Genomic DNA, 27296 nt, shown 5'->3' with positions numbered 1-27296 from the left:
ACAGCTTCGAAGTAAAATCACTGGAAAGGCATAATTAAAACTTTCCTCGTATATACTAAGCTGTGCTGTTTGGAAGATGTAGCTAAAGTTGTTTAAACTAGTGATTAAGAGAATGGGCTTTAATCAAAGAGTCGTAGGTTTGAGTTCCATATCTACTACATATATGACCTTGAGTAAATTATTTCACCTTCCAAAGCCTCAGTTTCCTCCATCTGAAAATTGGTGATAACCATTATTTAGAGTTTGTGTAAATATTTAATAAATTCTAATATCATGCAGCATGTCAATTATACCTCAATGAAAAAACTACATGTTACACCAGCACTTAGCACAATGATGATACTTTAAGATTAAGACCTCCCCTGTCACTCCCTAACCAGTTTCCCGCCCAATCTTAACTACACAGTAAATGGCACCATCAGTCACAAGTAAGAGCTAACATTGATTGTCTCTTTCTCTCATTCCCCACCCACCATCCCAAGGGAACTCATTAGCAAATTCTTTTTGTTCCAGCTCCAGCATATAGCTCAGATCCATCCATTTCCCTGCCACTATCCTTCCTAAGCCCAACCTACTCTGATAGATCCTGTCTCCCAGCTACCTGCTAGTCAGTATAATCCATTTTCCATATAGCAGCCAACGTGAACTTTAAATGTATAAATCAGATGATGCCTAAAGCCTTCAATAGCTTCCTATTATACTTAGAATCAGATGCTAAGTCTCTACCATCATTATACATACATGATCTGACCCCGTTTTTTCTATTTTATCTCTTACCACTTTCCCCCTACCTACCTTTAGAAACTTCGGTCACACCATCCTCCTTACTGTTTCTTGAACACACTGAGTTTTTGACTCTTCTTTCAAAGAGGCCTCCCAGATCCACTTATCTACAGTAATACCCTCCATATCCCACCGACTTCCTCTTCATTGTTTTGTCTTATTTTTTTATGATTCTTGTAACCTGTAGTTATATTTACTATTTATATATTTATTTAAACTCCTATTATCAAAATGTAAGTTGCTTGAAGACAGTTATGTTATTGACCATGGTGTATTCACTGTTCTGCTATTTCAGTGTTCCATTATTGATCGTGAGCTATATTAAGAATTATATTTCTATTCTTAGTGCCAAGAGCAGTGTCTAGCATGTTTTTGAAGTGTAATAAAATATTCACTATACAAATGGAAAAATAAATTTGAGGGGTATAAATGTCTGACTGAAATAATATCTCATTATGGAGAAAATAATTATAAGAGGAGTTTTTCTATAGAGAAGGAAGCCCTCAAATCCCCAAATGGAGGCAAAAGATGGGTAATAAATTCAGGGAGACTTGTATGTGAAGGTACCATAAATAATTTTCTCATAAGGTGTTCTGAAATAAGTACAAGAAAGGTTAAGAGAAACTATCAATTTTGTTCAGTTCCAGAGTTTATAATCACTCTATAGTATTTAAAGGTTACACTTAGTCTAAAACAACATTCCAAAGCCAAATCATTGCCAAGGGCATATAATGCCGAACTCTTGAATGCAATGGCTCTGCCACATAGATAACAAACAAACAAACATAATGATAGGTCCAAAGCTTAGATATGATGATTCTTTAGTGATGTGAGTATGTGATTAATTAGTTATAGGAGCATATGATAGCTGGGAAGCAAAAATGAAACTGGCATAGCATTTCAGGTCCCCTGTACTCACTGTGCATGGGGTCTGCATCCATGGTTCCCCATCAATCTGCATTGGCAGAGACTTGTTCGTCCTGGAAGAAAATATTTCATTTTAAATATAAGATAATAGACGATATGTAAGGTATCAGATGCTAGGAACAGGAAATGCAAATATGGTAATATCTGGGCTCTAAAGTTATCTTTTCTGAAAAGGACTTCAACTCTTAATTATTAATGAATAAATACCCTAAAAAGTACCTCGGTCACAGGAATGTTAAGAGCTTTCTGGTAAATGTGATAATATAAACAAAAATTCCGATGCCAAATGAAAAATGTAGGGTTCATGTTTAATAATAAAAATCAATTTTCTTACAGCCAAAAGAGGCTCCTTGCTTTCATGGAAACCCATGTTGCAAATCACAAACCTGGAAAAAAAGGTGTTTGGTGTCTCAGACTTTCCAGTATGAATATTTTTATATAAATAAAAAGCAATTATATCTGTGCTATAATCCATGTTTGCACCTTAGGGTCAAATACACCTTTTTTTTTTAAAAGGTCCAATTATGGGAAAATGTTTCTTGACAAGGTTCAAATTTAATACATATAAACACTTAATTCACAGTAATTAATTATTTAATTTTATAGAAACACTGATGCACTTTAGTCCATGAAAGAATTTAATAATGCTTCAGCAGTGTTTTCATTGGGTAATTTGCCCAGCAGATACTCTGAGGTTTCAGTAAACTAAATTGAGTGTGAACCAGATGAGAGGGGATAAAATCTGTATGTTACAATTGTACCATTTATCTTAGTAAGAGAGAGTCTAGTTTTTTTTGGTTTTGAAAAGGAGATGTATTTTATTAATGAGGTCAGAGAAACTAATACTAAAAGTCAACAAAGTCAGAAAAACAACAACAACAAAAACAGATCAAAACAAAATAAACAACTACAGGACAGAATTTCTCATGAACATAGACATAAACATCTATAACAGAATATAACAAATCAAATTCACTAATGTATTCTTTAAATGCAGCACCACAGCCAAGTGGGGCTTATCCCAGAAATGCAAGGCTGGTTTGACATTCAAAATAATCGAACAACCATGTTGATAGTTCAAAGAACTAAAACCACATGATCCTATCAATAGATAGTGAAAAAATATTTGGTAAAATCCAACAAAAGTCCAGGCTCACTAGAAACTGAAGGGAACTTCCTCAACCTGATAATGGGACCTGTACAAAATCCTTCAGTGACCATAGTATTTAGTGGCAGAAAACTGAATGTAGGTGGAAAACATGGAGGAAGTAGTGGGAGACATAGACATGAGCCTTTTCTGGGGAATGCCCTAGGTCTTGAAAGGCACTTGTCTTCCAGCAGAAAGTCATCCTCCCTGTGGCCATCCAAGGGCACATGAGCGACACCATAGAGCCTGTCCTTCTTTGCATGAGACACAGCCTAGAACTACTTATACAGCAAAAGCAATAGTTCACCCAAATGAGTGTCTCGCCCTTAGGGAAAGCCCTATGTGCATCCAGCTGGCCCAGCAGAGGATCTTAAAAACCCTCAGCACAGCAGAACCCTCACATTCTGTCTTCCCCTGAAACTCCTTGCTGGTTAAATGTACACCACACATTAACCATTAGCTCCCACAGCCCTGCCGTCTCATAGTGTGTGAGACATCAAGGTGATAGACGTGGGTTAGAAAAGCAGTGGAGCGGGAGTTTGAACCACCCAGTTCTATCTGAGAGCATCGCATGTTGGTAGGATGAATGTGGACAAATCACATGACCTTTCTTAGGCACAGTATCTGTCTCTGTCTAAAACTAAAATAACTGTTAATCCACAAAATGGTTGTGAGACTCACATGAAATGTCACATGGGCTATAGAATGCCTAATATAATTACTACTATGAACTATTTGCATCTCTTGGGATAGTATCCCCCCAAAGCTCACCAAGAGCTGGGGACATCAATGTATATCTATCCCCTATCCTTGCACCTAGGTCCTCAAAGGACTAAACCTTCCTGGGAAAACCAAGTAGAAATAAATGTGCCCTGACTAAATGCTGAGGGAGGATCTTTGTGGACCGAATGTCTCGGAGACGGTGTTTTCTTGGTTTGTTGGCTGGGTACCGTGGGGGCTCAGGTGAGAAAGTGAGACCCACCTCCCTGGGTCCAAGCAGGATCAGGTTTGCCAGGGCCTATGCCCAGCTCTCTGATGGTGGCTGGAGGGCAGGCAGTAATGTTGTGGTCTCCGGCTTGAGCTTATGTGCAGTTGGAGAAAATCTAATTCTAATAAACCTGATAGGTAGTAGCTAACCAAAACTTTGTAAAATCTGCATTACTTTGAAACATATCAGTATTAATCATTGATAATTTGATGCACAGATAAGATAAATGTTATCACAGTCCTGCATACTTTTAATTAGTTTGTAGTGATGTCATGTCAACTCCCTTTGTCAATCATAGAGAAAGAGTTACCTGATGACCACAGAGGAGCATTGAGCTAGTCGCCTCCCAGCACTTTTCAGTCCTGTATATATTTGCCCCATCTCCATGGCTCCTTCTAAGCCAACCACCTCCAGCAGCTGATCACTCAGATCTGAAAAGAAAAAAAGAAAGAAAGAAAGAACGAACGAACGAACGAACGAACGAAAGAAAGAAAGAAAGAAAGAAAGAAAGAAAGAAAGAAAGAAAGAAGTGTAAGTTATAGTACATATGCATATGTGTACAATTTAATGTCTTTAGATATTATGGAGGTGAAAAATAAAGGCTACTTCATAAAAGCTTTTCTTTCTTGGATGCTGAAAGTAATGAAAAGATGGCCTACTTATGAAACTCTCAGTTTAACTAAACCTTGAGGTGCTGTGGGAAAAGATTTGCTGTCAGCTTATTCTAAAACAAAAGATTCTGAGCCAAATAATGCCAAAAAATATACCAGTAGTTTTTAACTTCAACAAACTTAATGTTATTCCACATGTATATATGGAACATTTATATATCCCACATCAGACATTTGGCAGCAAATAGACATTTCAGCACTATAAATAAAGTATGAGGATATGCTGTCAAACATGATTTTGTTACATTGCTTAAATAAAAGACTTAAGAGATAATGACTTAGTTTCTCATTTTAGAGATATGAAGACAGAGTCTCTAAATCACTGAGTGGCTTGTCCAAAGTAATTTCACCCAAAAATTCAAGAAGCAACATCAATTTCTTGAAATGTTTTTCTGATGATAAGGAATCTGCTATCAAAATACTATTTGGAATAGACTAGATAATTATCACAGTACAATCGTTATTTATTTTTTTAACAAAGGACAGTAGAAAGAGGCTCATAGTAATAGGCATTGCGTGTTGAGTATTTACTAAGTGCCTGTCAGTGGACTAATCACTTCCTTCATATCATCTCATCTGCTCCCTTTAAAAACCATATTAAGACAAATATGATGATTCCCCAGTTGTAGACAGAAAAGCTGAAAATTAAAGAAGTTAATGAATCTATTTATATTTACATACTTAGGAAGTGACAGTGACAAAACTTAAATACAACCACTCTGACGTATAACCACAAACTATGCTATATTTGATACATCAGCCATATCAAAAAGAGAGACTTTGAAAAATGATAGTAACAGTTCTTACAGAGAAGGAGTGGTTGCACTGTGTGAGCTTCAGGTCCCTTCCCAACCTGAAGGTTTTCACTCAGCCAGAAAGCAAAGGTTGACTCGCATCAGTCAAATCCCATACAACCTAGCCCTGACACATAGCCCATCCACTGACCTACTGAGCTCAGAGTGCCTGGACCCTTAACTGGAAGGCAAAACTCTCAGTGCACACTTATGGTCCTTTCTATTTTAACGTTCTCATGAATTTTCAAATGTAAATAAGTAGTTTAATATTGTTTTAGTAGCAGAAAAACCTGGAGGTTGTGGCATAGAGTGGGAGGGTATGATGATTAAACAAGGTAATCACGTAATTGCTGGTCATAGCTGAGGTTCTACTTGAAGAAAAACAGGCAAATATGTTTTGTATGGTTTCCATTTTGTACAGAATTCCTTCATTCTCAGCTAATAAATCCTTTGTTGTATGGAGTTCAGGGATGTAGATGATACATTTTCAGTGTAGTTCAAGTGTGTGGCAAATAGCACTTTGAAATCCCAAAGTGTGACCAAGCCACTGTATTTTTTTAAGTGAACTGATAAAATATATATATATGTTTTTTTTTTTTTTTAAACTTTAAGCTATGGTGGCAGCATAAAATTTTTCCAAGTAAACACAATCTTCTAGCTACAAAATCAAATGTTAACAAGTCATAACAAGTTAGATCACTCACCTTGCAGTTCTAAACCCTATTTAGACTTATTTCTCATGAAACTTATTCCATGTCTAGTTTAAATTTATGTTGCCAAGAACAGATGGACAAGGAATGGAAACATATTCTTTCAGCTGTAGCCGACACTAAAATTTGCTTGGCTCTATACCTGGGTGTTAATATACGCATTTCTTAGATATATGTCAACCAGAAAACTACACTGTGGCAAGCACTAAAATCCCAGATGTGTGTCTTGTGATATTTATAAAACAACAACAGGTTGAAGTTCATATTTAGTATTATATATTGTGCACTGATTTTAAATAGGTGAAATTTTATACCAATTTTTGTAATGATACAGTTGATATGAACTGTTCTATAAGAAATTAAACACTTTCTCACCACAGAGTTAATCTATGAGCCCTAACTTTTTCATGAATCACAGGGATTTTCTATACCTACACCATATTGCTAGTGTCTACCATCCTCCATCTATTTTTTTTCCCTGTCTTTTTATTTGTCTTTGTTTTTCTCCTGGCAAAAATGCCCTGCAACTCTATTCTACCATTAATACTGATGGTATCTTCGCTACCATCAGTAGCGAAGATATTTCTTATGCATTTAGAATACCCAGGCTTTCAAACTTTCATGTTCTTGCTAATCCAAAGAACTATACAGAAAGAGTAGAATATTTACTAACTCTGTAAAGGTAAATAAATACCATATTCCTTCTAATTATGTGTTCAGAAAGAAAAGAAAAAAATAACTCTAAATTTGTGCTGTATTTTTTTGCTCCATAAAACTCGCACATTTTTGATATAACAGTCTGCAATATCTGTTTACAACTAATGCTTGTTTCATATTGTCTTTGAGATCAAGGTCCTGATTGATTTTAGACAAAGCTAGTTTCTATCTATAAAACTTTGAACTCTGTTTCTATATGTGGCATCACCTAAAAATATCAAAGCCTTTCTCAAACTTCACATTCTAGCTAAAATTTATTTTAAGGGCAGGCCCCCTTGGGAAGTCATAACCAACCAGATGAACCTACTTAATTGGTTTGCTACCTGGCTATTGATCTCATACTTAAGAGTAGGAGTAGCAAACTACAATCTATAGACTTAATCTGGGCCACTGCTTGTTTTTGTATGGCTTGTGAGGTAAAAATGGTGTTCACATGTTTACAAAATGGAAAAATAAATAAAAAAGAATAATATATTGTGACATTTTAAAGATTATATGAAATTCAAATTTCAGTGTTCATCCATTTAGGTTTTGTCTATGTCTCCTTTCATATTACAATAGCAGAGTAGTGGAAACAGAGACCACATGGTCCACCCACAAAGCCTAAAATATTGACTATCTGACCTTTAGAGAAAAAGTGCCAATCTCTCCTTCAGAGAAATATTAACTCTTTCAGGTCACTGTGGTTTTCACTTTAGCGCTGCCACTATAACTGTTAAATGGCGTCACGGTGGCCTGGAAGACATAAAGTCCAAGCACTCATTCCTGAGCATCTATATCTCTGTGTAGAACAGCTGTTCTCAACGATGGAGTCTCTCACCACACTGGTATACTGTCAGTTGTCTCACAATCAATTTGTTATTAATCACAAAATACCCAAGTTTCCAAATAACTTGATTACAAAAGAAACTAGAGCAGTTTAATGTTCAACGTTATACTAGGTCATTGCATCCCGTTTGCCTTTCTTGAGCGTGAGGAAGAGAAGTGGAGTCATAGACAGGAAGGCACAAGTTGCATCCGGACCTGGAGATTCATGTGAGAGTCAGCTCCATCTGTGAAAGTCACCTGCCAATTATTGAGAAATCCCGACATCCTGATATTTGGAAGTGTTTGCCTATCCCGAAGAAGATGTTGCTTTTATTCAGGGGGAAAACTACATTTCTGAAAGAGATAATATGTCTTTCCAAATGGATCCATGAGGGTAACAAGGCAAGAGAATCCACCAAATTTAATATTTTCATATTTAAAATAAAAAGTCTAGAAGAGGTGCTTCAGAAGGAAGAAACAATGAATTAACCCAAATCGGGTCATATTTGAGCAAGATTCTCAACACAAGGTCAGTGATGCTGAATGCAGCAAAATACAGCCTTATTTTCACTAACATGTAATTGAAGTTAAGCACTTTTTAAAAGTATAAATTGAGGTGAGAAACCATAGTTGTGTAAAAATACCTGTGATTTGTCAGTGACAAATATCACATATTTGACATTATATTGTTGCAGTGTTTCATAATGCTATTTGTACTAATTATTACTTTTAAATCTTAATACTTATTGATCCTGTTAGATTTTCAAGTGAATTTATTAATAAAGAAGGACATATATTGCTAAATTAAAATTTTAACAGTATTTCAATATAATTTGTTTCCATTGTTAGCCTCTCAATATTTTTTTATGAATTTTGAAACGTTGCCCTGAGAGGAATCTGAAGATTTCACCGGACTTGCAAAAATGACTATAGTACAAAAATGGTAAGAAACCCTACTTTAGAGTTTAATTAGCCTTTGACTGTGTAAATCATTTCCTGAAATTTGTTAGTGCTGCGTTACTCTGTTACACAGGTAACCAGGGGCTATGAATGTAAAATCTGAAAATTAGGGGTAAAGTACAGATTCGTGAACACAGGAGCAGCACAGCTAATAAGTGGGTAATATTTATTCATAGCTTAGTTTCATCATTTTTGACAGTTATGCCCTGTTAATATATCTCATTATGTAATTGTTTCAGACTGCCATATGTGAGGGAACAGAAGAGGATGCATTACAAACACAGACTGAATGTGGGTTGCAGCATTTCAGTGTTTCATAGAATATAGTGTATACTGAAGTGAGAGGAAGGGGGCACCGCAGGGTACACTCCTTTTGCATGGTGTCCAGAAACATGTTGTGACATTGTGGGCGGCCGTGTCCTGGGGTACACTCATCGACTCAGCATAGACATTTTGTAAACAGATCACCATAAATTGTTAATTATATCACCGTCAGGTAAATCCTTATTTGGCCAGGGTGAGACCAGACTTGCTATGGAGTAGAGTTGTACCTTTTGAGTGTGGGTATATTTTATGTCTACCAGTGATGGCTCATTTATCTAGCGACGATTGGAACCATACCTGAGGATCCAGAATAAACTTTTAAAAAGCCAAGGTATGTATAAAATTCATCCACCAAAGTAAGTGCTTTGAGGATCCTTCCTTAACATGTCCATCTATTACCCCTTGATTCTTAACTTAGACGACTTCTCACAAGAATAAATAGTTGTTTTCCCGGACCTCCACAAATTAAAAAAAATGCAAATTACAAAAGGGGGTGAATGGAGAGAGCTGAAGCAAAAATTATTAATATGGACTCTGTGTTTCACAGCACAAGTATACAAACATTAAAGCAGACTTTTAGCATCTCAGGGAACATAGTACCTAATTATAAGTCTATAAAGAAAATGGGAAGGATATAAATATACGTAAAATATACATATAAATACACACACACACACACACACACACACACTGTATACCTTCTATGGGCAGCTCTCTGTTCAGGGACTTACAGGTATTTTTCCATGTAAGACTCATAAAAATCATTTGAGGCTTGTATTATCTCCTCATTTTATTGATGAAAACCTACGTTACTTGCCTAAGTTTTCTTATATAGTTGAAAAAAAATCTGGTTTTCCAAGTAGGTATGCTTGACTCCAAATTCCATACAACGGTATATATGGGCAACAGTAAGACCAAATCAATTGCATGTTATTAGTAATGGAAGAGGACAAAACAATCTACAAAGAAATATAGGTATATAAGACCTTGAAATGGTACCACTACTGATCATACCACTAAATACTTTCAGATGTTATCGCCAAATGAAAATACAGTATAAGACTTTCATTTACAATAACTACTGAGGTCACAAGTGAGTTAGACTCTGACAAATCTCTATAGGAAGGCTAAGAAATGCAAAATACTTTTTGGAATGGTTTCCATCCAAAATGGTTAAAATGAAAAACTAAAAAGGTTAGAGTCTCGTATGTAAATAGATTAACTAGAGTTATGTGGAAAATCTAGCAGTGTGAATTATCCCATTTCCTGTTGAAATTTAAAAAAAGGGGAGGGGGTTAAGGTATATATACAGAAACTATATATATATATATATATATATATATATGTGTATGTATATAATGTAATCACAAGCCTGCCTTTAAAAATGACTTTTAAAGAATGGATTTGATCATCTCCTTTAAAGCCATCTGTTTTTTGAAAACAAGCAGCTAAAGCTGACTAGAACTGTATTTTCATTCTAAAATTCTGAAGTTCACTAAAAGAATTCAAAAAAAAAAGTAAAGACCAGAAATCACAGTGTGACATACTGTCAGCACTCTCCCTTATTGTGACCAAAGTGGTTCAAGGCCTTCAAATCACTTTGTTATTTGAAGGTGTATTTGAAAAGTGATCTTTATCCCAGGACATACAAGAAATCATGAGCGTTTCATCCACAAGGCCCGTTGAGAACCAGCATAAGGAATTCCCACAGCAATCTATTCCTGAAACTGACAATGTGCATTAAGTAGATGAAAGTAGAGAGCATACAAGCCCAAGCTAGCAGTGAATCTCAACATTGCTGCTTTTGGATTCTTAAGTTAGTTTGTTCTCATATAAAGCTTTGTGGAGGGACTAAAGTCTGTGGCTCCTTTTCTGTGTGAATGAGCCATTAAATTGTGTAGGAACATTTTCACAGCACCATGCCTCTCCTGCCCTCTTCCATAAAGCAAGTTACTTCACTTGTCTCCTCACATCAACTCCATCACTAAACAAAGCAAGTGCTCATGAATGATGGCTGATATCAGCAAATTTGGAATAGCTTCTAGAGGGGTGTCCTGCACCCTAACACTGATGCTTGCGAAAGGGGTGAAGTTACCAAAGAGATCACCCACCCTTATTCTTTGAAGAATTAAAAAGTTCTGACAAGTTTAAAAAAAAAAAAAAAAGAAATGAAAATCCAGTTTATTAGCAGGCAGTGTCGTATTACTTTACGTATGACTGTATAGGTTTTTTATTCAATTTCCAGAAGCACTGTGAAAATCAATTATATACTTGAAATATAATATGGAATATAAAGGCATGTTTTATTTTAGTTTCAATGAAATATGAAAAACACTTGTGAAAAACAATAAAATTAAAAAAACAACAAAACAAAAACCATGGTTAATGCATTTAAACTCATTTATAAAGTTAATGCTGAAAATTAAAATAAGGACAACATAATGATGAAGAACAGTGATTTACACTAAAAATTTCCCTGTATAACTGATCTAGTTTTTATACCCAGTTTATCCTGGTAACACAAATATTGTACTTCTACCAAGACACTAGAAGATTGTTACCCTGGGGTTATTGTGCTTTCACAGACCATTTGCATAAAAACCCTCCTGGTCAGAAGTCAATCTTACTCTCCTGGCAGCATGTCTTCAGAAAAGAGGTTACATGCCCAAACAGAATTAAATCCTGTAACAGTCATTTAGAACTTTTTTGATATTGGTAAAATATAGGATTATATCCTGAAATCTGGCTTCCTGCCAGAGAACCCTTGAAAACCTGCTGAGTTCAAGGCATACAACAGGAATGCCAATGTTTCTGGTTAGAACCATGTGTGCATTTAAGTAGTTTTGCTGTAATGTTTGACCGAGGATCCCCATGTCAATGGAGACCAGGATATGAGAACAGAACTGAGACAGGATCTGTCATTGTCTCAAGCACTAAAAAACACACTGAACATCATCATCGCCTCACCCTTTAAAAATGAGTGGTTCTTGAATCATCAATGACTTTAGGAAAAAAAATTACTCAAGGCAAAGAAGACTCTGCTTCATTTGTTTTTTTCTTCTTCTTCCGCTTATTATACATTGTAGACAGATGGCCTATCATACCTGATAGGCTACCTGTTAACAAGTTAGTACAGCTTACAATATACCTGAATTCTTCTATTTTGTATATATCCTCCCTTTTTTCTTTTTTCTGCAGTAACATAATTTTATGACTTTATGGCTACAGAAAAGGATTATGTTACATTTTGGATTACTAAATTGAATTAATGTTGACATAAGTGGTTTTATTTGGATGGGATTTTAAATTAATCCCATTTGTACATATAAGAAATACAATATCCTTTGTCATGTCAATTACAAAGTTAGCAGAGAAATCCATTCAACACATGCAATCACTTAGAAGAGAGAACTTGCAACCTACTAAGTATAGGAGATTTTCAGGGTCTCTTCACTTCAGGACACTTATTAATCATGCAGTGACAAGTTTCCAAAGAGCTTGAATTTAAAAAAAAATAAAGAATAAGCCCTTGTATATAGACATATTGAGGGATTCAGATAAATACAAAAGATCTCTGTGAAAAAGTTTTCCTTTACATTTTAAAAAGCATGCCATTTAATCTCTATAAAAGAACTGCACTGATATCATTCCAGCTTTTAGAAAATGCAGAAACATTCATAACTAACAGTAATGTGAAATGTAGAAATGGAACATTCAAAGTTCCATCATCTCTAACAACATTTGAGAACATAAGAGAAGTTCAAATGCAAACTTTCAGGTTTCCAGCACTGTGAAACTAAGGACTTTATCGCCCCTTTCAAGAAGTTGCTTTGGGGGTGGGGGAAGACAAAACCTCTTTTATAGTATAAATTTTACTAATATAACTGATTCTTCTCCTACTTCCACTGAGAAGAGATAAACTATTTTTAAAAATAGTTTAAAATACTTTCGCATCGATACTCCTGGTACGAAGAAAAATTATTCTATTTAGTCGTATTCTTTTAAAACTTATTTGTTTAAAAGGGCTTCACTGTATTGGTCTTTTAGCCCTTCATACAATAGAACAAAAGCAGTTCTTTGAAAGAAGTCTAAACTTGGACAAACCGTAAAAAAAAAAGCAAAGTTCCTCTCTGTTTTTATCAAATTTGATTGCTGCAGCTGTTCCCAGTTTCTGTATTTTAAAAATAGCCTTATTCAGTGACTTGTTGGCTAAAGGCCAGAGTGCCATTAGAACATGCTGTACGGAAAACCTCTATTCAGTTACAGATACAGAAATATATTTAAGATCAGTGGGGGTCATCTGCAGCAAACACTTGTAAAGGAAAATAGAATTTTAATGTGTTTGGACTGATCGCCACTGTTACCAGATAGTTTAAAGCTCCTGAACAAAGCATTTCTATTATTATTTTTTTCCTCTCTTAGGTAAAAATGAAGAATGAATATCAATTTCATTGGAAAAATATTATTACAGAGGTCTATTTCTCCAATAGCAGTTGTATAACAGGGATAATGCATTTCAAAAAAATACCTTCTAGTGGTTTGTTTGACACGTTCACAGGAACATATCATCCAGTGTAAAGGGGGTATTATAGAACAAATGCTACAAATGAAATCACTACTCTCTGATATAGGCCACCTAACTAAGGTTATCAGGTGTGAAATAGACCAATGTGCCCAAGGAAAATGAGGCGAGGGACTCATTTTGGTCCCTATATATCCTTTGAAATGTGCATCTCAGCTATACAACTGCTATTTGAGAAACACACTGATAAAGTAATACCTTTGAGATTGAAGTGTGTGGGGATAGGTCAAAGAATTGAATTATTCTGTAGAGTCTTAGAGTTGTACCCCACATCTATTCAGTTATTTCCTTTTTCCTCAACAAAGGATTAAAATGACTATTTGGAACTAAACAGATTTATAAAGGAATGCTAATTTGAGTTGCAAGTAAAAGAAAAAAAAAATCTGTCCTGCATGGAATATTCATTAAAGGAAAACAATAATTTTGAAGCCAGAGAAAGAGTAGTGAGAAAGAATCAGAAAGCAGGGGTTTTGGGAAAACCTAGGTGAGAAGAGAAGATTACTTTACAGAAAGGTACACTGTTGTCAAGAAGAGAAGCATCTAAGATTTCACCTTTTTTGAAAGCCACCATGTTAGCCTTCCACAGTTTTGAGGAGGCTGGCAGAAGACATGAATCTCTGGAGTCAGAGACCCAAGATTTTATTACCTGCAGCAATTATGTCAGTCCACCCAACCTCAGTTTCCATAGAATGAAGCAAAGAGCATTTGCACCGTGGAATAAAAGAGAGATACAGCAACTAGGCCAGCATTCTGCAGACTTCTTGGGACAGCACTAGGCTCACTGTCAACCTGAAGACAGAGCTATGACCCAGAATGGTCTTATTTTCACAAGGAATAAAGATGAAGAGATGATGCCCAGGTGTTCTACAGTAGGCACCGGGCATAGTAGAAGCAGAAGTTCAGTGGGACTGAGTTGATAAATAGAACAAAACTGCGCTATAACAGGGCTGGCAGCAGTCCACTGAAATGAAGCTATTTATTAGGCTGTTAAATGAGTACAATTAGTTTACTATTATTACTTAATGATTTCGGAAATACAAGTAGTAGAGATGACAAAATGTACAATTTCTTAGATTTCTGGAGAGCTGTATTACAACACAAGATATTTGTTATTGACCCCATGCTGATTATTCTCTCAGAAATAAATTAAAAAAAAAAAGTGTCAAAACAAAAATTAAAGAAAAATATTAATATCATATGTATCAGTTGTCAGGCTAGGTGCTGAGTATACAATAGTCAGCAACACATAAACAGTCACTTCATGCAATCATTAAGAGAAAGGAGACATTTACCTGTCACTGTAGGTTCAGAAGTGGACTTAAATCTGGAACTCCTGCAGGGTGACTTGCTGTTGCACAGAAGCCATGCTGGTTACTACATGGTTTGAGTCTGTGTATTAGGCTATTCCTAAAGCTAGTCATGGATCTTTCAAGTATATAAGCAATATATCCATTTGGTATCTTTTAAAAGCATTTAAGATTTAAATATAGAAAATAAAAATGGTCTAGTTTTGTTTAGCCAGTTGAATTGGGTTTCTTTTACTTGTGAGGGAATGACACTCGAGTGACGCGACTTGCAGTTCTTACTACTGCCAGATTCATTGTCATCTTCACTGACATCTTTAACTGATTTGTATTGCATAACGAGGAAGAATCTTGACACTCAGCTATCTAGAATCTTAATTCTATTTCCAATATTCTTCTCTGTAAATTTTTACACTTTGTCTAAACTACTATTTTCTGTTCCCTAATTAGACCTCATTGCCACTACTATGCTACCCAATAATTTGGAAGCTTTTTTTCTCCTTTCCTAGTTAAACTTTGTTAGTCCTTTCAGGCTTAGTTTAATAACATCTTTTCTGCAATGCTTTCTTTTACACACCAACCCACCACTAACTTTTATAAAAACACAGTATCTTTCTGACTTCTTTGGCACTGAACCTACCCTGTGAGGTGACAATCACAGAATCAAAGATTCACATAGGGTGGCCCGCAGAGTGCAAGACCCAGCAGTTAAAAAATGACACATAACATTTTGCATTTTGGTCATCTCATGGCCTAACAGAGCATATGAGAGCTCTTTGCTGTTGAGTATGATTATTATCAACATTTTAGTCCAACTCTAATTTGTCCCCTACACTGCTGACAAAAGTAGTCCCAGTTTTGACATACCTATTATGAAGTTCTAATTATCTCATTTTGTTCTATCTTGATTAGAAATTTGGCTAGAATTTTTATTTTCCTAGTTTAAATTTGGTCTTTCTATTTATCTTGCTATGTCATACTTGTTGTTTCATAATACTACTTAACATTCATTTGTTCATTTACCTATTTATTTCATACAACAAAGTTACATTGAGCAGCAAATAGATGTTCAGTAGACCAATTGTCCCTCGGTTGTCCCTCAGTATCCAGTGGGCACTGGTTCCAGGACCCCCTTGGATAACAAAATTTGTGGATGCCCAAGTCCTTTATATACAATGGCATAGCATTTGCATATAACCTGCACACATACCCTGTATACTTTAAATCACCACTAGTTTACTTAGAATACCTAATACAATGTAAATGCTATGTATATAGTTGCCATACTGTATTGCTTAGGGATCAGTTTTCTGGCATTTTATTTTTTGAATATTTCTGATCCATGGTTGGTTGAATCCATGGATATGAAGCCCTCAGATATGGAGGGCTACAACTATATATGCCAGGGACTGTGGAAGGTGACTGAGATGGATATGAATGAAGTTACAGTTCCTAACCTCAAAGAGGTTAGTATTCTTAAGAGAACTGACAGGTAAAAAAAAAATGTAGTATAGTTTAATTAATGCTACAATAGATACACATACAAAGCTTATGTTGCCAAAAATGGAGAGTGTTTAACTCTGTGAATTGTGGCTGCCAGTGAGAAAAGTTGGGATGGGAGAAGTTTAGGGAAAGTCTTTCTGTAACTGATGATATGGAAGGTAAACTTCAGTTTTCTAATGTTGGGTTGAATAAAGGTTTTCCAGGATGAGAAAAGCATATGTAAATACAATAATGTTTAAAATCACATGGCATGTTCAGTGAATTAATAAAACCTCGATTTTTCTGCATTATAAATAGCAAGGGCAAGAGTTGTGAGAAATGAGGTAATGAGACTCAGTCATGAAGGGTCCTATATACCTTGCTTAGAAGTTTGGATTTTCCTGTAGTTGACTGTGAGCTCGTTAGAATTTCTAAGCTAAGTAGAGAAGTGATTAGATTACATTTTAGAAAGAACATTTTGGGTGTCGTGTGGAAGATGGATTGTAAGGAAATGAGTTAATAAGCAGGGTGATCAATTAGAGAAGCACAGAAATAATCCTAGTGAGAAATGACAAGGAGTTAAAGTAATGCTGTGCCCAAGTGCTTGAAAGAAAGAATTGTTTAGGAGGTAGAACTGATAGTTATCATTACCTGGAAGGTGGGGTGTGTTAGAAGCACTGTGATGTCCAAGGTCAGGCTTATAAAAAAGCCAGTGGCAATGCCACCAACCCAGATAAGAAAAAGTAGAGGAAAAGCAAATGGGGAAGAGGACATGGGGGAGTTTGGTTTAGGATATGATGATAAGAACTCTGTGGGACATTCTCATAGAGTTCTCTGAAACTCCACCCAGAGGACAGCTTGGAGAAATCTATAGATACAAACACTATTTTCAAATTAACATAAATCTTTTAAGGGTGAGAAACATATACTGTGCTGCTTTGGAGTTTGTTGTTTTGTTTTTAGATTTCCCAAATGCACCACCTGGCACAGAACAGACAATCGATAAGCGTATGTTGAATTAGTAATAGTGTACTGTATTAAGTACACTTGAAGTACACTTGAAGCTTGTCTTATACAAGTGTCTCTGAACGAAAGATAGACTCACCTTTGAATTTGTTTTACAATGAGTATTAGCTGGAAAAAACAAAATGGCTCGTGATTTGAGAGAAATTTTCTGGAAGTGACAAATATATTCCTTTTGATTAAAGGTAAACGTTGATAGATGATCTTTTATGTAGTAATTATTTATTACATTTATTTGGCTTCTTTATTTAGTTTTCCGTAGTTTTTTTCATGATTTAATATAACCATAGTACTAAGGAACTATGCTTAAGCCATTGTTACATGGATTTTTTTTCTTCCTTTTTTAACCCGCAACCAAAAGCATACTTTACCGATATGATTTTACAGGTGGGGAAAAGAAGTCAGAGCAGATAAATTATGTGCCCACAGTTATATAGGGAGTGTCTAGAGTTATGCTCATAATATCACAATTCTTCCCTGTATCTCAATGATACTGATGGAAAGACTGTTTAGATAACTATTGTTAATTAATAATATCTGATCAAGGTGAATTTCAAAGGCAAAGCTGTTGTTATCTAGTCATATTTTTGTTGGAAACTTCTTTGTCATTATTAATTCTTCTCAATCTCATCATGATTCATGGATATTGGTAACTTCATTATTTTTACTGACTGCTCTAAAGATTGAAATAAATTTGCCATATTTGTTGATATCTTTTCAATAACATAAATAAGTGTAACAATATAATAAAGTGTTATATAGCTGTCTACTAAAAGCTTTGTTTTCAAATATTTCCAAAACTAATTATAATCTCATAGAATTTCAAAATTTAAAAATTATTTTCTTTTTTTCCCCCCATCCCTCCTACCCTCTCGGGTTTTTTTTTTTTAAGCCATTGTTTCTCAGTCTAGTCGTAGGGTGCAGTGCCCTGGCCCATGCTGGTATTATGAGCCTTGCACTCCACCCGGCTGAGGCAGTCGGTCACTGGTCGTTAGTTGGACACTCACAGCTCTCGTGGACTGCCTGAGCCACTGGGCCGCCCCCCAAATTCTTTTTCTTTTTAATCAGAAATAGCCAGGTACTTATTTGTCATTATAAGATCCTAATCATATCATTACATTGTTAATTGTTAGAAGTATTTTATAAATCTTAAATTCTATTAAATGATGATTTATTTTTTCTAGATAAGTCATCATGCAAGAGGCACTTACTTATTACACATGTTTTTCAGCATATGTTGCAAGTTTATTTTAATGCTGAAAAGGCACATTATGATCAAAGCAGAAATCTGCCCAATTTAAACTGTTCCAAGTTATTTTCATACATTCACTCATGTAATATTGTAAGATTTACATTAAAATAAAGGCTCCTCTACAATTAAGTGATTCAGTCAACATTAAAAAAAAGGTGCAAATCTGTGCAACATGAAAAAAAATCAACAGATGTGCGAATAATCTTTGCTCGGGGGCCAGTCTCAAAAAGAACAGTAGAAAAAAAATCAACTTTTATTCTTTCTATGCTTTAAGGTTTTTCTGCACACATGTTAAAGGACATATACAAAACAAACACAAGATTTTCACTTATGATGACAACTGGATTAGCCAATAATAAATTGGAGTAAGGAGCCAATAGTAACTACAAAATCAATAATAACACTTAGAGATGGATATATATTTTGATTTTGCCTCATTCTTATACTTCTCTATTCTAACAATGAACACATTCCTAGGTCATCAAATTTTCACCCATATTCAGAGATGGTTCATATGTACAAACCAGAATATTTAGCACTAAAGCATTTAAACAGAATTTAGCCAGCTAGTGTACAATAACAAAAAGAAAAGATTGTGATCCTGGAGGTCACCAAACCTGCAGGCCAGCGCATGAAGTTGTGCAAGTTGTATACCACACATCTATAGTCATGATCACACCCCAGTGAAGTGAAGGGCATTGCCTCAAAGTTTACAGAGCGCTTCCTGCACAATCATACACACTGAGGCCCTGGAAAATATCATTAGGCTGTGGGAAATGTGAAGAACTTTGCATAGATAGGATAAATGAAATCAAAGTACTTCATAAAGCATCATTTCTGTTTCCGTGAGGCATATCATGTGACTATGGAAAAATGTCCATTATTATCTACTTCAGTAGGCGTGGATCAAAGAAAAACTTGATGTGACAACTGACAATCTGAAATATTTAGACAATCTGAAGCCCATGAAAGATACGTGTCATTCCTATTCTCTCTTCCCCGAGGTCACTGCAGACATGTATCCCTGTCATTTTAACTGAGTTTCCCAGTGCCATCTATTTGAGAAAATATAAAACTGGAAATGACACTCACTGACAAGCACATTCCTAAATGGGAGGAAAATGAGCTGATGTGATTGTACTTAAAAGTATCCATTCATGTTTTTTCAACTGATAAACATTTATAGAAGTTATTGATAAACATTATATTAAACCACACACTTTTGAATGAAGATGGTACTTTTGTTTACAAAATTCAATATGCTCTACTATAGTAGATGAAATTTTAATACATGGAAACTTGTATATTGAGGCTTAATATTAATATTAATATATGCCTCCATGTACAACTCTGACATGACCCAAAGCTTCAGCTCTTCTGATATATTGCAGCTCTTCTACACATTCCTACAAGTAGCCTTGGTGAGCTGAACCTTCTAAATGTGTCTATGTATGTGTTTATCTATATAAATACGAGTGAGGTGAGGAAATGATTAGCCTGAGGTCTCTGGTTAAGTCACTGATCATACTTCAATCCATTACATGAGACCGCCTCTCCACACACATTTTAAATTGGGAAATAGAAAACTGCTGAGAAAACATAGGGTTTATGATTTGCTGAGAAGTTAATATGACCTAAATTGTCTCATAAAAGTCTTTGTGGGCTCTTTGCCCATGAGAACGAAAAAGTTCAGTTTAGTCAACTGGCTAAAAAGAAGTTCAGAGTGTTTTGGTACATTATGAAACAGATAAGACCCCTGTTGTAACAACAGAGCAGCAATTGTTTTCCGCAAAACAGAGGATATAAAAGCAGGATCATGAGGATGGGAGGGGAATGTAGGTTCAGGTGGATGAATTCAAGGAGGAAAAAAAAAAATGTGTTACTATGGATTGTTTCTGTTCTTTATCTCTGGTAGTTATTTTCATGCAATTCTTTGAACTAACATAATGTGCTTTTATTTGGAGGAACTTTAGGCATTTGAATAAGCTTAGTGTGCATGCATGTGTACACGTGCTCACACACATCTACAACATTTTGCCTTCAACAAAATTACCATAATTTTTATTTTCTGTTAATCAACTTAATTCTGCCTCCATGTTCCGATTACTCTATCCCATCAGTAAATTAGATCTATGTTATTTTAAAGCCTAATTTCCTCTTTAAAGATCATATAATAGCCAAGAAAATTTGAAAGCAGCCTCTCATTCGCAGTAACTGCCACTGTTATTCATGTTACGTAACCTTGCAGTCTGACGCCATGCACAGGTGGGACTGAGGAAACTTGTTGAGACTTGTCCTGGGGCTGCCTCCCAGCTCCTCCATCTCAGATGGAACATGCCTTCAGAGATCTTCCATTTGTGGATCTTACCACCTCATCAAGAACCTTCCAGGGAACCACTTGGTTCTACACTGTTCTTGGGACCCACCCACAGTAATCCTTTCCCCTATATCGCCCAGCAGAACCTCTTCTTTTTCTGTCTTTACTCTTACATGCTTTTCTTTCTTTGGAATAGCTCATATAATCACTGGAGAGAACAAAAGTCATGATTTTTTGGTCAGAAGGCTGAATCTGGTCCACTGAACTCTTTGACTCATTCCATACTATGTCATAAAATTGTTGCTACCTATTTTTTAATCTGTCATTTTTTAAAATTACTTTATTGAGGCATAATTGACACACAAAGTCATATATATTTTATGTATAGAACTTGAGGACTTTGGAGATAAATATATAACTGTGGAACCATCACCACAATCTATGCTATAAATATATCCATTACCTCCAAAGTTTCCCCCTCCCTTTTTTGGTGATAAGGACATTTAGAATGAGATTCACTCTCTTAACAAAGTTTTAAGTAAATAATACAGTGTTATTAACCATGGCGCTATGCTATTCACTAGATCTCTAGTATTTATTTTTTAAGGCATAAATGAAAATTTATTCCCTTTGACAAACACCTCCCTGTTTCCTTCTCCCCCAGTCACTGGTAACCACCATTCTATTCTTTGCTTCTATGAGTTTGACTATTTCAGATTCCTCATATACTTGGGATCATATAGTATTTGTTTTTCTATATCTGGCTTAGTTCCCTTAGCATAAATTCCCTCCAAGTCCATCATGTTGTCACAAAGGGGCAGGATTTCCTTCTTTTTAAAGGCTGAATAATATCCCATTGTATGTGTACACCACATTTCTTTATCCATTCATCCATCGATGGATATTTAGGTTGCTTCCACGTCATGGGTATTGTAAATAATGCTGTGATGAACATGGGAATACAGATATCTCTTCGAGATCCTGATTTCACTTCCTTTGAATATTTACCCAGAGGTGGGATTGTTGGATCATAGGGTAATTTTATTTTTAACTTTTTGAGGAACCTCCACAGTTTCCACTGTAGCTGCACCAATTTGTAATTTCACCAACAGTGCATGAAGCTTCCCTTTTCTCAACATCTTTGTCAACATTTACTTTTTGTTTTTTTTTTAAATAATAGCCAGGTATGAAGTTGTAAAGATGTGAAGTAATATTTTATTGTGGTTTTGATTTGCAATTTCTTGATGATTACAAATGTTGAGCACCTTTTTATATGACTATTTGTCATTGCTTGTCTTCTTTGGAGAAATGTTTATTCAAGTCCTTTGCCCATTTTTTAATCTGGTTATTTGTTTTTGGTTTGTCTTTGCTAATGATTTGTAGAAGATTCTTATACATTTTGGATATAAACTCTATTTTTAATTAAATTTATTGGGGTGACAATGGTTAGTAAAATTACAGCTTTCAAGTGTACAATTCTATAATACATCATTTACATATCACACGGTGTACTCACCATCCAGAGTCAGTTCTCTTTCCATCACCATATAGTTGACTCCCTTTACCCTCTTCTATCATGGTCCCTCCCCGTGTCCCCCCTGGTAACCACTAAACTGTTGTCTGTGTCTATGAGTTTTTGTTTATTTATTTGCCATTTTCATTTGTTGCTTTCAGTTGTATATCCCACATATGAGTGAAGTCTTATGGTTCTCAACATTTTCTGTCTGACTTATTCCGCACAATAATCTCAAGATCTGTCCATGTTGTCACAAATGGCAGTATCTCATCTGTTGATATGGCAGAATAGTATTCCATTGTGTATATATAGCACATCACCTTTACCTAGTCATTCACCAAAGGACACTTTGGTTGTTTCCATGTCTTGGTCACCATAAATAAAGCTGCAGTGAACATTGGAGTTCCTATATCTCTACAGATAAATGTTTTCAGATTTTTTTGGTAGATAACTAGGAGATGGATTGCCGGGTCATATGATTGCATCAATAGATGCATAAACACATTTGACAAGATACAACATCCATTTATTATTAAAAGGTGTATAAAACTTAATAAAATGCGTATAGAAGGAAAATACCTTAACATAATAAAGGCCATATATGACAAACCTTCAGCTAATGTCATAATTAATGGTGAAAAACTGAAGCCCTTTGCTCTATGTTCAGGAACAAGACAGGGTTTTCCCCTATTCCCTCTGCTTTTCAACATAGTATTGGAAGTCCCAGCCAGAGCAATCGGCAAGAGAAAGGAATAAAAGGCATTTGAATTGGGAATGAAGAAGTTAAAGTGTTACTTTTTGCAGTGACATAATTCATTACCCAGAAAACCCTAGACACTCCACCAAAAAGCTATTAGAAACAATAAACAAATACAGTAAAGTTGCAGGCTACAAAATCAATGTAAAAAAATCTACTTCATTCCTATATACTAACAATGAAATTTCAGAAAAAAAGTGAAAAAAAAATTCCTTTTGCAATTGCAATAAAAATAATAAAATACCTGGGAATAAACTTAACAAAGTTTGTGAAGGACCTATACACTGAAAACTATAAGACAGTTTTAAAAGAAATTGGAGAAGACACAAGGAAATGGAAAAAACATTCCATGTTCATGGATTGGATATTAACTCTGTATCAGATATATAATTTACAAATATTTTCAACCATTCTGGTTAACATTAAAAAAAATAAGTAGACTCCACATAAGCAGATAACTCTAAGACTTGAGGATCTGACAATATTGAGCCAATTTGCCCTCCTTGAAAACGTCATCTTTAGGAGAAGTCATGCCTTTTCTAATTCAACCAAAGTCCTGCCTGCAGTGCTTCATTTCTAGTCCTACAAAGCATTTATGATTTTGTCTTTTGAGCTTAGAATAGTCACTGGAAAAACTCCAAGGGCCAGAATATGTAAGAGCCTTACTACATCCATAAAACTGGGAATGGAAGAATACAGGCAGACAAATCAAATAATAATGCATCTATACATTATGTATACATATTATTTTAGATAGAGATGTAGACAGACAGATGGAGAGATAGATAAATGTAAGCAAGAAAAACTGTCTACTTTGAATAAGATAATTTCTGATATATAGCACTAACCAGGTGATAATTTAGTTATGTACACATTAAAAACAAAACAAAAAACCCCCACAAAAAAAAAAAAAACAATGGGTGTGCTAACTACAAGTTAATTTCTTAATGAGTTGGCATTACTGAGATGAATTAGAAAGACATATGACCTCACAGGGATTCAAGTCTAATAAAGAGAGAAGGTGGTGTATGGAATCCACATAGACAAATAATTCATTAAAGCATCAATTTAAAAAAGTGATAAGGGTTATAATAGGGCTAAGTTCAAGGTACTAGGTCATTTATAGGAAGGGAAATTAACCAACCTTATGGGAAAATTTCTCAAAGGAAGTCATGTATCTGCAACAACCCAAGGAATATGAGTCTCAGTCAGGTGAATAGGTAACCAATGGTGGTTTTAGGCAGGGAACAGTATATGCAAAGGCACAATAAAAGGTGAGATAAATCCTGATATTAAAATGACTTAGAAGTTGTTCAACATGGAATTTCAACGGGTATAAGGAAAAGGTAGATTAGGCTAAAAAAAGTGACCAAGTGCATAGAGACATAATTTTATAAACTATGTTGAAGAGTTTGGATTTATGTCAAAGGCTGTTGGGTCCCCATTGAATTATGTATTGTGGAGAACATAATCAGATTTTTGGTGAGGAGAAATCACATGTCTCCTATTAAATCCAGTTTCTTTATCTGTGAAGTAGAAATAATGTCATATATCCCCCTTGACTCTTTGGATTATTGTGGTGATCAAATGATATAATATATGCTAAAGGTAAACACTAAGATTTACCTTAGTAAATCTTATATTGGAAAATTCATTTAATGTTTCAACTGTTTTGTAGATAAGTGAGAAGGATTTTTGATAGGTAAATACATTTATGATGTAAGACAATAGTAGTAAAGTACAATATATGTTATTCCCTAGCAAATATTCAATCAAGAGAAAGACAGATATGATACAAAAAATAAGTATTAGGGTAAAAAACTGTGAGATTAGAGACTACAGGTGTTGAGAATAACTTTAGTTAACCTTTTCTCTTATTATATTGTTTCTCTTTTGGGGTGTTAAAGACATTTGTCAGGTTTTCTTGCTGTCCAGTACTATTTAAACAATCACCCTAAGCTTTAGGAAGATAAATTATGACTTTAGCAGAAAGCAAAAGCCTACTTCCCCTGCCTCCTTTGGGGTCAGCATTCGATCTTTCAGTATATAATCCACCAGCGTGTGACCTATAACATGTGACACATCAGCATATGATTGATCAGAGGTGATCCATCTACACGTGATCTATCAGCATATGACCCAACAGAGTGTGATCCACCAGCATGTGACGAGGCTTTATCAATCAGGTGTACCAATGTGAGACTTTAGTTTGGAAAGCAGTGGCTTGAAGAAGGAGGTGCCAGGCAGAAACAATTCTCACCAGAATGACATGGATACATTCTGTCCCCTAAAGAAGCAGTGTCAGAGGTCCTAGGGGTACCATCCTGTGTCCAGTATCTCTAAGGTAAGGCGTTGTACTCGTGAACGGAAACAGTGACAGTAAAGTTGCCCATGATCAAGTCAGGTGAAATACTTTACATGTGGTTCCTGGTTGTGTGTTTTTTCAGCCTGATTCTCTGTCCTCTGGAGAGACTCTGAGGCTACTGATATCATTAAATAAATTACTTTTTCTTAAACAAGTGAAACTGGATTTTGTTGTTTGCAACTAAAATTCCTGACTGATTTATGTGTCAAAATAAAACTATGATTTTTATCCTGAGGTGGCAAACTTTACAGGGCTATTCCTTTATTGTACTTGGGAAGTAGGGCATGAAAACGGTGAGAATGAGAGTGAAAATGAGGAGAAAGAAATGAATTCTGATACTATATCCTCAAAGTAAATAGACTTTTTAAAATTAACAACTTCAAAACTGAAATATGAGTTAACACAATTTGTCATGTGATCCATGAATACTTCTACAAAATTTTGTTGGCAACACTTTATTCTACGATCTTGATAAAGCTTTATAGTTTTTAAAAAGTTATAAAGTTGTAAAGTTTTAAAAATGCATACTTTATAATATGCTGGGTCCAGGTGGTTGTTCCCTAAATAATTAAATGTGTGACCTTGAAAAAATATTTAATCTTTGCATTCAACTGTCTCTTGCATACAAATGCCTAGTGAGAGAATATATTCCATACACTTAGCATAATGCTCAGCACAGGACACTCAATAATTGCTGTCAATATCATAAAAAATAAAACATTTTGTTGAACTAGAAAAATATTCCACGGATGGGAAATGGAACAGTGGGTACTGGTACTCTGGCTTCTTGGGCTGTAGTGGGAGTGCAGTATCAGAAGCCTCAAAGTTCTCAAAGAGAACATAGATCAGTCTAGGATAAAGAAGTGTATTCTATTTAATCCTCACGTTTGAAGCAGGAGGCAGGAAGGGTGAATGGGGGGTTCAGGTTCTACTTCAAACAATTTTACTGGAAGCCAGTGATGGCCAAACAGTTCCAACTTCTCTTTCTTTACACATACTCTCCTTCCCTCTTTTTTACAAATTATGGATTGATGTTTCTTTGTGCCTCTCTGTACACATATACCAGTATTTATATGTTGAACAAAATAATTCAAAATGAAAATAATTGCATTAACTCTAAAATATTTGAGGAAACTGACTTTTATTGATTCCTTTCTTCATTTTTCTGTGTTCAATCTTTGTGTCTTTAATTTTGGAATAGAGAAGTACATACTAGGTAGCCTCTGCAGCTAGCTTTATTCTCTATCCACGGAATACACTGCTAGTATTTGTTCAGTCCTATCCTAGTGTTCCAAGAGTTGTCAGAAATAAACAAAAGGACATTCATAGCCTCCTGGATATGGCTAGTTTTTGTTTTTTATTTATCCTTTATGTGCCTTCATTCTTCCTTTTGGGTTTTCTTTTCATTCCATCCCTTAATTAGCTGGCTTCTTGGTGGCCTCTAATTCTACACAATGAATGATTCAATTACTGGAGTAATATTGATATAATGACGTATATCATTTCTTTTTCCTCTGTGGGATGCACGTATATGTCTCAAACAATATAATTGTGGCTATATGCAGAGTGGGAAATAAGCAAGACATGAGTGTAAACCTGGGAAACTATTACTACTGATGAAAAAAAAAACACCCAACAATTTTAAAACCATCACCACTCATCAATTTTTAAAATATTGCTCATGTTTAAACATTTATTTGTTTCAAATGAATAATGAAAGGCTGTTCTATCTCCCCCAAACCAAAATTAAGTAGCACTGAAATTCCTTTTCATAGAGAGCTATATTTCAAAATTAGGTATTTGGAAAGATACAGACAAAGCTTCTAACTATAAAAACAAGATCAAAACATTTGATGCCCTTTCCTCATTT

At 35.2% G+C, this 27296-nt stretch overlaps 1 long non-coding RNA gene across 1 annotated transcript in view; it reads right to left on the bottom strand.

Annotated features, from left to right (window-relative positions):
* The window catches only part of LOC308510635, a 34866-nt gene extending 30588 nt beyond the window's left edge, over positions 1 to 4278 (bottom strand). Inside the window, exons 1-2 of the long non-coding RNA XR_013995390.1 lie at positions 4156 to 4278; positions 1703 to 1763 (exon numbers count right to left, since the gene is read on the bottom strand). This is a non-coding gene — a long non-coding RNA (uncharacterized lncRNA). The remainder of the gene's footprint in view (positions 1 to 1702; positions 1764 to 4155) is intronic.
* Between the last annotated feature and the right edge of the window lie 23018 nt (positions 4279 to 27296).

This window comes from Rhinolophus hipposideros, assembly GCF_964194185.1.
Source record: "Rhinolophus hipposideros genome assembly, chromosome: 18".
Taxonomy (NCBI): Eukaryota; Metazoa; Chordata; class Mammalia; order Chiroptera; family Rhinolophidae; genus Rhinolophus; species Rhinolophus hipposideros.
Note: the sequence above shows the minus strand (reverse complement) of the source record. Positions and strands in the feature narration are given on the sequence as shown.